This window comes from Bos javanicus, chromosome 20 (assembly GCF_032452875.1).
Source record: "Bos javanicus breed banteng chromosome 20, ARS-OSU_banteng_1.0, whole genome shotgun sequence".
Classification (NCBI taxonomy): Eukaryota; Metazoa; Chordata; class Mammalia; order Artiodactyla; family Bovidae; genus Bos; species Bos javanicus.
In genome coordinates this window covers 27649945-27662001 of record NC_083887.1, presented here as the reverse complement: position 1 = coordinate 27662001, position 12057 = coordinate 27649945, and the positions used below count along the sequence as shown (strand labels likewise).

Here is a 12057-nt window from a genome sequence, read left to right as displayed (position 1 = left end):
TAGAACAATGTGTGCACAACTTTCAATAAATACCACATTATTTTACACTTTCTGATTGCTCATAATATTGTATATACTCACATTGCTCTCCAGAATGAGCAGGTCTTGCATCTTTCATGGACCCAAAGCCCTCCAAACCAAGGAATCCATTTTTTTTCACCTCTAAGTATCTAATTTCATGCTCTAACCACAGTAGAGAATAAATTCTAGCTAAGTAAGGTAAATTTATATTATAGACATTGTGTTGGAGAAGACTCTTGAGATTCCCTTGGACTGCAAGGAGATCCAACCAGTCCATTCTAAAGGAGATCAGTCCTGGGTATTCTTTGGAAGGACTGATGCTGAAACTGAAACTCCAATATTTTGGCCACCTCATGTGAAGAGTTGACTCATTGAAAAAGACTCTGATGCTGGGAGGGATTGGAGGCAGGAGGAGAAGGGGACGACAGAGGATGAGATGGCTGGATGGCATCACTGACTTGATGGACATGAGTTTGGGTGAACTCCAGGAGTTGGTGATGGACAGGGAGGCCTGGCGTGCTGCAATTCATGGGGTCGCAAAGAGTCGGACATGGCTGAGCGACTGAACTGAACTGAACTGACATTGCTAAGATATTATGAATCTAGGCAGAATTCAAGGATTTTCAAGAAAACTTATTCACCCAATATATTTGTGGAAAGCTGAGAATTAGGCTTTCAAGACTGTGGATGGATATGATCATCTGAACTTGGTCCTTACATAGGTTAGAAGAATGACAATAGTCACTTAACTTGTTTGAAAGAGTAAGTTGTAAATGATGCGAATTCAACAAAAATTGATGAAGTGTAGGCTATGTGTCAGAGAAGGCAATGGCAACCCACTCCAGTACTCTTGCCTGGAAAGTCCCATGGATGGAGGAACCTCATAGGCTACAGTCCATGGAGTTGCTAAGAGTCGGACATGACTAAGCGACTTCACTTTCACTTTTCACTTTCATGCTTTGGAGAAGGAAATGGCAACCCACTCCAGTGTTCTTGCCTTGAGAATCCCAGCGACAGGGGAGCCTGGTGGGCTGCCATCTATGGGGTCGCACAGAGTCAGACACGACTGAAGCGACTTAGCAGCAGCAGCAGGCTATGTGTCAGGGACAGTGCTGAGATATGAAAGTAGTTTACAGTGTAATGGTGAGCACATCCTACCAAAATCAAATTATTTCAATATAATATGGTGACTCAGCTGAGTTCTCTCCAAGTCATAGCTTTGGATGAAGGCTTGAGTATTAGCAATTTCTATGGACACATGATCCCAGGTTGGAGAAGGAAATGGCAACCCACTCCAGTATTCTTGCCTGGAGAATCCCAAGGACAGAGAAGCCTGGCGGTCTACAGTCCATGGGGTCATAAAGAGTCAGACATGACTGAGTGACTACCACCCACTCATGATCCAAGGTAGGAAAGGTACAGGATGGAGACCGTGATGATTCTGGGATCATCTAAGGAGCCTTATGAAATATATTTCAGAACTGTCAGCCCCAAGGGTTGAAAAGGTGAAACATTTATCTATCAGCTCCAGTCACACATCAAGGGTGCTTCCACTACATTAATTTCAGGAATATTCAGGTTTCCTGTGCATAAGAGTTGGCACATCCCCACAGTCATCCCATGCTAAGACAAAGAGAAGCCTGGGCAGTAAATGTCCTGCCCAGTTGTACCTGTACTGACACAGCCAAGGATTACTTGGGTTACATCATTCCTGCCTGGGAACACAGGCTGAAATACAACATAGAGCTTAGAGAATACTGAAATGCTCGATTAACATGGTAAATGCTAAGATCAAGAATGATGTAGAAGCAAAGAAAAGGAACCGTACTTGGGCTTTAGGGAAGACTTCTGAGATAATATTATGGTCGGATAGAGCAAAATAAAAATGTAAGAAGATGATGCTGATACTCCCAATGGAATCAGATCCTAAGGATCATGATTAAGAATACCAGGCTTTAAGTACCCTAAGCTACAGATTCAGAAGAATCACGACCTGTTCAGATCAGCCACCTCTCCACTGGATGAGAGCCATTTCACACCAGCTTCACTCCAACCCTTGTAAATAAGGTAAAAGCCTTCTCCCATGAAGGAAGTAGTTCTCTCCTCTAAAGTCCCTGTAGAAGAGCAGTGCCTTCCCCTTCCAAGCAAAGAGGAAAAGGGCCCAAAGGAATCACTTATCACCTGGTGGTATCAGTATATGTATTTAGGCCCAGGATCTGAAGAGGACAGAAAGAGACATCACACTGGGGCACTTCTAGAAGTGAATCCAATACCACTTCCTTCACTCTTGAGTTCTAAGTCACCCAGAACATAGGATAGTGGATCCTAAAGGGAAAAGTAAACCCAAAACTGAGGAGAGGGGAAGGAATAGTGAAAGGTCCTGGAAGTTAGATGAGATTGTGTGTTATACTAGATGGGACAACCAGAGCATGGTGCAAAGAGACACATTCATGAGAACCAGAGGAATCTGAGACAACTGGCTGGTTGGGTGGGGTGGAGGGTGGGTGCAATCACAAAATGTTGGGGAGTTTTTAGGAAGAACCTCTTCATTGGGTCCTCTTGGAAACAACATCTGTCCACAGCAAGCTCATTAAACAGGCTAAAACAGCAGTATAGCCAACCAAATAGGAGACTACAAGACTAAAATCTTGCCTTCCTTTGCCTCTAACAGTTAAGGAGGTAATTCAAGGAAAAGGGCTGAGTGTGTGCATGCATGTGTGCCTAAGAGAATGCACACAAGCAAACTAGCAGTCTCACCTCTTCACTTGAAGTAAACTTGCACAGGGTGAGGGGTGAGGGGGTTGAATCAATTATGAAGTTAAAGTCTTAAAGCAAACAGTGCTGAGTCTTAAGAATTTAAGTGAAACTGTTTGAATAAACAGAGATCAATGAAAAACTGCAGAACTGGACTAAGATGGCCCATTAAGGGAACCCATTACATTCCCAGAAAAAGGAGGCTCTATTAGAACACAGTTTGCATCAGTTATTGAAACATAAGCTCATTCAATGACTCCTCAATAAACTGGATATAAAGCTATTAATTATAGAGTCCTTACTATATGATCAACCCTTACTAATCCCTTCACATCCATAAAATCATATAAACACAGGAGTTACTTTTGGATTCCTTTTACACATAAGGTAACTGAAGTTTAGAGAGAGTCAGTGACTTTTCATAAGATCCAGAGTTAAGACTTAAAAATCAACCTGTGTGCCTGACTCCACAATTTACATTCTCGAGTACTACGTTACAACACCACTCTTTGGAAAGGACACTGCAAGCAAATAGAAGAGGGTGAGCAAGGTGGAGTGGCATGAAACAGTATGATTTATATGCAGAGTTGCATAACATTTGGCTTTAATAAAGTATTAAAAGTGAGGTGAAGAACAGAAAGAGATAGAAGCATGGAGGCCAGATCAGTGGGTGGGTGGAAACAAGTTCATGGAGATCCTTTTGGGCTCACAACCTGGCAAACTGTAGGCAGGAGGAAATGGGGAAATTCAGAAGGGTTTTTAGGCAAGTGAGTAAAATGGTGAGATCCATGATTTCTGCCAAGGTTAATCATTCACATATCTATTAATTTTGCTTTAGCCAAATAATATACTTTGAATCTTTGCCTACCAACCTTAAAATTCATTTTGATAACAAGGAAAACCAAGCAAGAGACCATAGATGACTGTGGTTCACAGCCATGACCACTACTAGAAAAACATCTTAAAGAACATCATAAGAGTGTCCACATTCAAGAATTAAGAGCCAGACTATTCCATTCTCAACACTTAATTCAAAACTTTACAATTCATTTCTTTTCTAGAATCACTTTCCACGTAAAATCAGAACAGTTCTTTAAAGATCTTCACAATTTAGCAGCTTTTGAAATTTGACTATGGCATTTATTTATTGCAGGGAAAGGTTGGTCATGAGGTAATTTTAATGTTCATGCCTAGAATTTCATGTGACTAATTTAAAGGTCATACTTCTTAGCTGTTATGAATAATTTTTCCATGGATCTTTTGACATTGTAAAATGAAATATAATCTTATAACACTTTAAAATGCCTTTACCCTGGAGATTTTATTTCATACCATGGGCAGTTTCACATCTTGAAAGTATGGAATTTTAAGCCCAATTCTTAGAAGAAAATTAGCAAATATTGTGAAGTTGATTATAGTGTTATTACCCAACATGAATAGCATGCAAACTCTCTGAAGTAGCATATATGAAGCAAAGACTACTAAATTCAAGGCACTGGGGAAAAACCCAAAATACAATCATCTCTGAATCTTAATCAGAACCCTTAAAGAAGACATATTTAATAGTAAAAAATAAACTTCAAAGGATATATACATAATTATAAAAAGAAAAACAGACATTCTATGTTTAGTATTCATATATAAATCAATACAATTTCAAACTGCTAAAAATATGTTATCACATTTTCTATTGTTTTTATGCACAGAGTTTAAAGGGCTTCCCTGATGGCTCAGATGTTAAAGAATCTGCCTGCAATGCAGGAGACCTGGGTTCAGTCCCTGGGTTGGAAAGATCCCTTGGAGGAGGGCATGGCAACCCAATCCAGTATTCTTTCCCGGAGAATCCCTATGGACAGAAGAGCCTGGTAGGCTACAGTCTATGGGGTTGCAAAGAGTCAGACACGACTGAGTGACTAAACACAGCACAACACATAGAGTTTAAAAAAAAGAGAGACAAACGGATATGAAAGGAACCTCTCATCAAAATACACGAACACTGTAGTTTTCTAGGCACCACAAGATGCATGGCATTCTGGCTGCAGCACTGAAATCAGAAAATGTCAGTGTCTAATATCTTTTAGATGACATGTTAAATTGAAGTTTTCTAGAGATTAGAGATTGCATGGTAAATCTGGTAAACAGAAGAATTCATAAATCTAGAGTCCTGAAAAATGTCTTCAAAACTCTTCTTATCCCCTCCCTAAAACAAAGACCTCAATCTAATATAAATTAGCAAAGATATTTTCTGTTCAAAAAGCTGACAAGAGATTATTAGATATTTAGCATTGTAATACACATTATAATCTGCAAGTTATGGAATGCTACAGTTTCACGGTTAAAATAAAGTTCACTTTTGCTTCTTTTCACTGCATAGTGAATCGACGTGGATTTGTTTTACCCTATAGAATCTGGAAATTTGCAGTATGACAGGAAAGTATGAAAGAATATTGATTAAAAGAGAATGTGAAGCAGTTAATTTGAAGTTGTAGGACTCTTAACAATAATCTTCTTAAATGCATAATTTTCTTCCTTTATCTTACAAAACAAGGTCAAATTATGCTCACGCAATATTTTTTTAAAAGATTAGAAAATAAAATATTTAGATTGATAGTCAAAAAAAAAAAAAACTTTTTTCATTTAGGACCACAGTTTAGTTTTAATGCATTTAATTGGCTTAGTTAAATGTATAGGAAAGAAATAATAAAAAATAATAATTCTAACCTAGAAAAATTAATTCTGTTATAATAAGGAAGTCTGTGCTATTAGTAACTTTGAGACAATTATTATTAATGCTAAAAAAGATTTGCATTTCAATTAGTAAAAACACTCAATGAATTATTGCAAAATATTTGTCTCAGGTCTCCATTTTCAGCAAAATGTGTGTCAATACAGATTGCCTAAAATTTTGAATGAAGCTGAACTATTTTTCAAAAGTTTGCTGGAAAAAATTACTATTCATTGGAAGAACTGATGTTGAAGCTGAAGCTCCATGACTTTGACCACTTGATGCCAAGAACCAACTCATTGGAGAAGACCCTGATGCTGGGAAAGATTGAGGGCAGGAGCAGAAAGGGGTGACAGAAGATGAGATGGTTGGATGGTATCACCTACTCAGTGGACATGAGTTTGAATAAACTCCAGGAGATAGTGAAGGACAGGAAAGTCTGGTGTGCTGCAGTCCATGGGGTAACAAAGAGTTGGACACAACTTAGTGACTGAACAACATTGCTAGAGATGGTAGGAAAATCAGGAATGTCCTCCAAGACCAGAAGCAATGAAAAAGCTCAAATTCAAAAGGACAAGTCATTTTGGAACATCTTCTGGGGGCATGTGATAAGCCCTAGTGTCTCTGAACTCTATTTTTAATAGGCACCATAGTGGTCAGAAGACAAACCCAGGACTCATGAATGGAGAGATTAAAACAGAGACTTCTGCATAAAGTTAGGATCCCCAAAGGTAATACTTTCTCTGGGAAAACTAGGAAAAAACCTTCCTCACAGAGGGATATGGAGGGAAGTTTTGTTTGGCTGATCTTGGCTCCAAGTGGAAGAAAAATAATGAAATTCTTCCCAAAAAATGCCCACTAACAGAGCCCTTATTTAGGCCTGCCTCCAGAATTCTTTCATCCTCAGAATCTGAAAACTCTGAATTAGGATGATAGTAGTCCTGGGTCAACAGTCATTAAGTGCATGGAGGAAACACACACAACTACTTTCTGGGAAAAAATGATATCAGTCCTGGTCGTGAGGAATTCTCACAGATAAAATTACAAAGAACACCAATTTAGAAATGAACGTTGCAGAACAAATGAGAAAACATCAACAGATATAGCAACTGCAAAAACATTCCCACAAAAACTGTGAATACAATGATCAGAAACAGAATGTGAAAGAAATACTTGATATCTTTAAAGAAATTAAAAGTGAGAGAATCAAAAGTCTGATTAAAGAACAAGAGATTGTAACAAAAAATATCAGGGTAGATTAGAAAAGGATCAAAGAAAAACAAACATAAATAGGACTACTAGAATGAAAGAATACAGTAATTTAAATTGAGAATATATATATAAGAGATAGGTTAGTCAGCAGATTACACATAGTTGACAACAATTAGTGAAGTAGAAGAAACATTAAAAAGTAACCCCAAAAATAGCACAGATAAGCAAAAAAATATATTTATTTAATGTAGCCATCCTGCAAATACAAGGTGATCTAAAATTTAAAATCCTTTGATAATCTGCTAACTTACAACTTTAAAAAAGATTAAAGTCAGTTCACAGAACTAGTTATCATTAACATGAAAATATTGTTTTTGATTGTTAAAAGTGATTGCTATTTTGAATAAAATAATGGTTACAGAAAATTCATCTTTTATAAATAATATTAAACCATGGACCTAAGAAACACAATGAATCCAGAGTAAACAGACAACTACAAAACAGAAATCTCACAACCAAAAAAAATTCCTTTTATATAAAGTCAACTTTTTGTAAAATTAATTTCATGTAAATTAATAGAAATGGTACATTTTTAAAATTTTAATATATCTTATATCATACATTATATTTATAAGGAACTTTGAGACCAAATTAATTTTTTAAAATTCCCAGATATTTTGAAATCTGTTTGAATGAAAGCAGAGTAGTAATGATTAAATTCAATCAATTTCATATTCAAAATCTGTGTATCAATATAAATGCTATGCACTTGTGTATTCATTTTGTTATTCAGTCCTAAAGCAATTTTAAAATTGAGAATTTAAGTATATGATACAGAAAATATTATTTTTAAAAATTATAATTAAATTTTAAATCATTCAACACTATACACATTATACTTTTATATGAAAGAAAGAAATGATCATTAAATATGACTAGTCTTCAATTAGTCAATCCACATATATTAATATTAAGCCATTGTGTGCTGAGTATACTCTGTGGAGGACACATGCAATAGAGATTTATATTTAATTGAAAAGACAAGAGTGCAAAACTTTTTTTTTTAGAAATTAAAGAATATAAAGGAAAACACACAGTAAATGATAAAGTGTGAGCAAAAAAAAAAACAACACAAAATCAAAGATGCAATATGAGTACAGATGCCTCTCCATACCATGTCGAAAGGTTTTCGTATCCTGAGAATCAATCAACAGTGCATCAAGAAGATTTGGGGGAAAATTGCAGAGAATTCCCAAAGAAAAGCTTGAATTTGTCACATCTTTGACAACTGTTAACATAGCAATTACACTGTCTTTACAACTATTTGCATTTATACTGTATTAGGTATTATAAGTAAACTAGAGATGAGTATCCAGGAGAAGGGGTATTAGTTAGATGAAAACACTATGCCATTTTATATAAAGGACATGAGCATTTTATATAAAGGATGTCAGCTGAAAAATTGATGCTTTTGAACTGTGGTGTTGGAGAAGACTCTTGAGAGTCTTGGACTGCAAGGAGATCCAACCAGTCAATCCTAAAGGAAATCAGTCCTGAATACTCATTGGAAGGACTGATGCTGAAGCTGAAACTCCAATACTTTGGCCACTTGATACAAAGAACTGACTCATTCAAAAAGACACTGATGCTTGGAAAGACTGAAGGCAGGAGGAAAAGGGGATGACAGAGGATGAGATGGTTGGGTGGCATCACCAACTCTATGGACATGAGTTTGAGTAAGCTCTGGGAGTTCACAATGGACAGGGAAGCCTAGCATCCTGCAATCCATGGGGTTGCAAAGAGTTGAACATGACAGAATGACTGAACTGAACTAAGCACGCATTGGTGAATTTTGATAATCATGGGGCTCCTAGAACTAAGCCTTCCTGAAGCTTCTGAGGGATGATTTGTTTCAGTAAACCATTACAATTTCATCAAATAGATTCAAAACTGTTTAAACTAAGGAAACCCCTTCTTTTAAATATTCAAATTAATTTTTGAATTTATTTTAAATTTATTCACTACTTTAAACCCTTTGCAAGTACGCACACATTCATATTCTTTCTTCCTCTCCCTCTCCCTCTCTGTCTCTCCCTTTCTCTCTCTTCTATATAGATAAATTTAATTACATGGTTATTTTTTAAAAGTATAGTATGCATGTCTTAAGGGCTTCCCTGATGACTCAGATGGTAAAGAATTTGCCTGCAATGGGGGAGGGCTCAATTCCTGCATCGTAAAATCCCCTGGAAAACAGAATGACAACCTGCTCCAGTATTCTTGCCTGGAGAATCCCATGGACAGAAGAGCCTGGAGAGCTATAGTCCATGGTATTGCAAAGAGTCTGACGTGACTGAGCAGCTAAAAATTTCACTTTCACTTCATAAATGGCTTAAAGACTAATGCTAAAACTATTTAAGATCAACACATAATGCTAAACAAAAACATCCTTATTTTAGCTTTCTAGTTGACAAATATTTATTAGATAAATTATTGACCAAAAAAGTCAAGATAAATTCTTATGAAACTAAAAATTACAACATTATTTTTACTTCCAAAAATTGTAATACTGCAATTGTTTTTAAAAGTATTATATATTAATAGGTATTATTTTAAATTGATTTGCCCCTATATTTACTTTGCTACAAAATAACTATCATGGATGGCATAATTTATCTCCCAATAATGGTGCAGATTCATGAAAAAAAAAAAAAAGAGTGGTTTTTTAATTTCTGTTTTAATTATTTATTTTATAGCAGTAATAAGCATGTATATTAGATCAGTGTTCTGAGCCCTATATGCTTTAAAAACTGAACACTTTTTTAAAACATAGGTTATAAAGAACAATAGTGATATACATGAAATACAACATCATTTATATCACTTTCTTAAATCTTTCAGTCCTGGCAGAGACCACAATTAATTCAGAACTTCTCATTTATTTCCTATCAAAGATTTGGCTACAATACAATAAAAAATAGCAAAATCCAATTTTTTTTCAAACTCTTGATGAAAGTATAGATGCTGAAGCCAAAACTGAAAATGACTATAAACTAGCTGACCTGTTTATTCCAGAAATAGTCACCATTCAGTCGCACTAGCCATGACAGATCAACACCTTGAAGATTTATTAAATGCACCAGTTTATGATCAGTAAATGTTTGCTTTATGTAGACTCTTTGAATACTACAAATTACCAACTACAGATATTTTTTAAGTAAAATTTTTTCTTGGGTTTACCATTGCACCACCTGAGAAACCCTATGGAATAAATGTAAATTGACAAATTGTAAATTAAAATTCTTTCCCAATTCTGAAAATTGTGGGCAGAAAAGGAGGCAAAGTATAGAGTGGCTAAAATTAATATAGTTTATTTGAATGTAGGGATCTCCCTGGTAGTTCAGTGGCAAAAAATCCGTCTGCCAATGCAGGAGACACAGGAGACTTGGGTTTGATCCCTGGGTCAGAAAGATCCCCTGGAGAAAGAAATAGAAACCCACTCTAGTATTCTTGCCTGGGAATATTGGACAGCAGTCTGGAGGGTTATAATCCATGGGGTCGCATAAGAGTCAGACATGACTTAGAGAATAGACAACAATTTGTAGAGATTAATTTGAAAACACTTCAAGTTCAGAATACTGTAGTACCTCACAAAATAGGCATGGAGTATATATTTAAGTGTGAGACAGACAGGTGGGGAACTTCAGTCCTACCGTTGATGGACTTGCATATCCACAGGATGGGTCCTCAGAACAGAAGCGGTGTCCAGGGAACAGAAAGGAAAAAGTAAGGGTGATAAAGAAAACAAAAATATTTACATTTGTAGGAACTAGACTGCTTGATGAACAGAAAGAAAAGCTCTTGAAAATAAGGCTTAATATATAGTGTTTAAAGTTATGAGGAAAGAGTAAACAGTACTTTTCTAGTTTCTAGAAAAGGATAAATAGTAAATGACAAATGTCTTATTTATTTTATAATATCTGTAGCACAAACTAAAGTGAAACAACTGTAATGGAGGGTAGGAAAAAAAAACAACAACAAAGTTTTCTTCATTTCCAGACCAAATGCCAACATTAAAACAACATTAAGTACATATAAATGAAGGTAGTTTGGCTCAGACAGGCTGGTAAATATAACATTTAAGTGAAAAAGGCACCAAAATGTTTCCTTCTCTACTAAAACCCCAAAGAAATTTAATTTAAACTTAATTAGAGTTTTAAGTAGAACATTACACATTAATTATCCAGTCTCCAAGGACATGCAAAATAATGTCCTTTTGCAGGAAGTTGGTTCAGCATTGACTAGTTGCCAACTGTCAAACTAAGGAATTTCTAAAGAGAATTGAATGCAGAGGTTTAAAAAGGTAGAGGAATTAAGATAATATATACATGTATAAATAATTGGTAAGCTCTTGTTATAATTCTCTGTGAAACTATACATTTAAAATGAGAGAAGCATAGTGCAAATGGGAAAGTTTTCATTTAAATCTTTTAAAGATAAGAAAATATATTATCATCTTACATAAATTGTCACTTTTTTAAGAAAAATAACTTTAATTTAAAAATTCAAGTTGAGATATATGTCCTTACAATCCACAAATCTTTTATCATTTATTTATGAATGTTTATTCTTTCAAATAAATGATGAATCTGTAAATTAAATATCCAAATGGTGAATAATGGTACCTAAATGAATTTATAGGAATTTCTTATATGCAAAATATGTCATTAATATTTATTATCTTCAAATTGTACATGTACACAATACAAGTAACTGAACACAGGAAATCAGCATGCCTAAGAGTTTGATGTGGATTATGAGCCAGACATTGGCCAGTCTTCAACAAATGAGAAACTTTAATCAAAGCTCCTGACCAAACACCATTAACTGTTTGAATAGGAACTGAAGTAAACTTCCATTGGGAGAATTTCATGCTACCTGAAATTTTCACTCTTAAAAAAGTAACAAAGTTGTAATCTCCCTCCATCTTCCAATGGTATTTACATATTGCTATGTGTGTACAGTTTCAAAATATGAATTTTACATGTAAGTGTAAAACTATATTCAAATTAAACATTTAAGAATAACAAAATAGTTTGTTTTTAAACTGTATTACCATTCCTCATGTTCATTCTGCTTCTTTTCCTATAACCAGTCATTTTAAAATGCTTGAGACATAACCCTTTATTTAAATGCATTCTTAGAAGATGTATATTGTGGGTTTGCACTCACATATTTTAAATTTATAAACGTATTTTCTCCATAATTCCTTCTGCTTCTTACTTTGTTTTAATATAACATATTTTCAGGGTCTATAAATTTCCTGTTACATTTCAACTGAGGTAGCC

At 35.2% G+C, this 12057-nt stretch overlaps 1 long non-coding RNA gene across 2 annotated transcripts in view; it reads right to left on the bottom strand.

Annotated features, from left to right (window-relative positions):
• The window catches only part of LOC133233352 (uncharacterized), a 188787-nt gene extending 178190 nt beyond the window's left edge, over nucleotides 1-10597 (bottom strand). The window contains exon 1 of one of the 2 annotated variants that reach the window (XR_009731688.1): nucleotides 10423-10597. This is a non-coding gene — a long non-coding RNA (uncharacterized LOC133233352). The remainder of the gene's footprint in view (nucleotides 1-10422) is intronic. The other variant, XR_009731687.1, reaches the window with a different exon arrangement.
• Between the last annotated feature and the right edge of the window lie 1460 nt (nucleotides 10598-12057).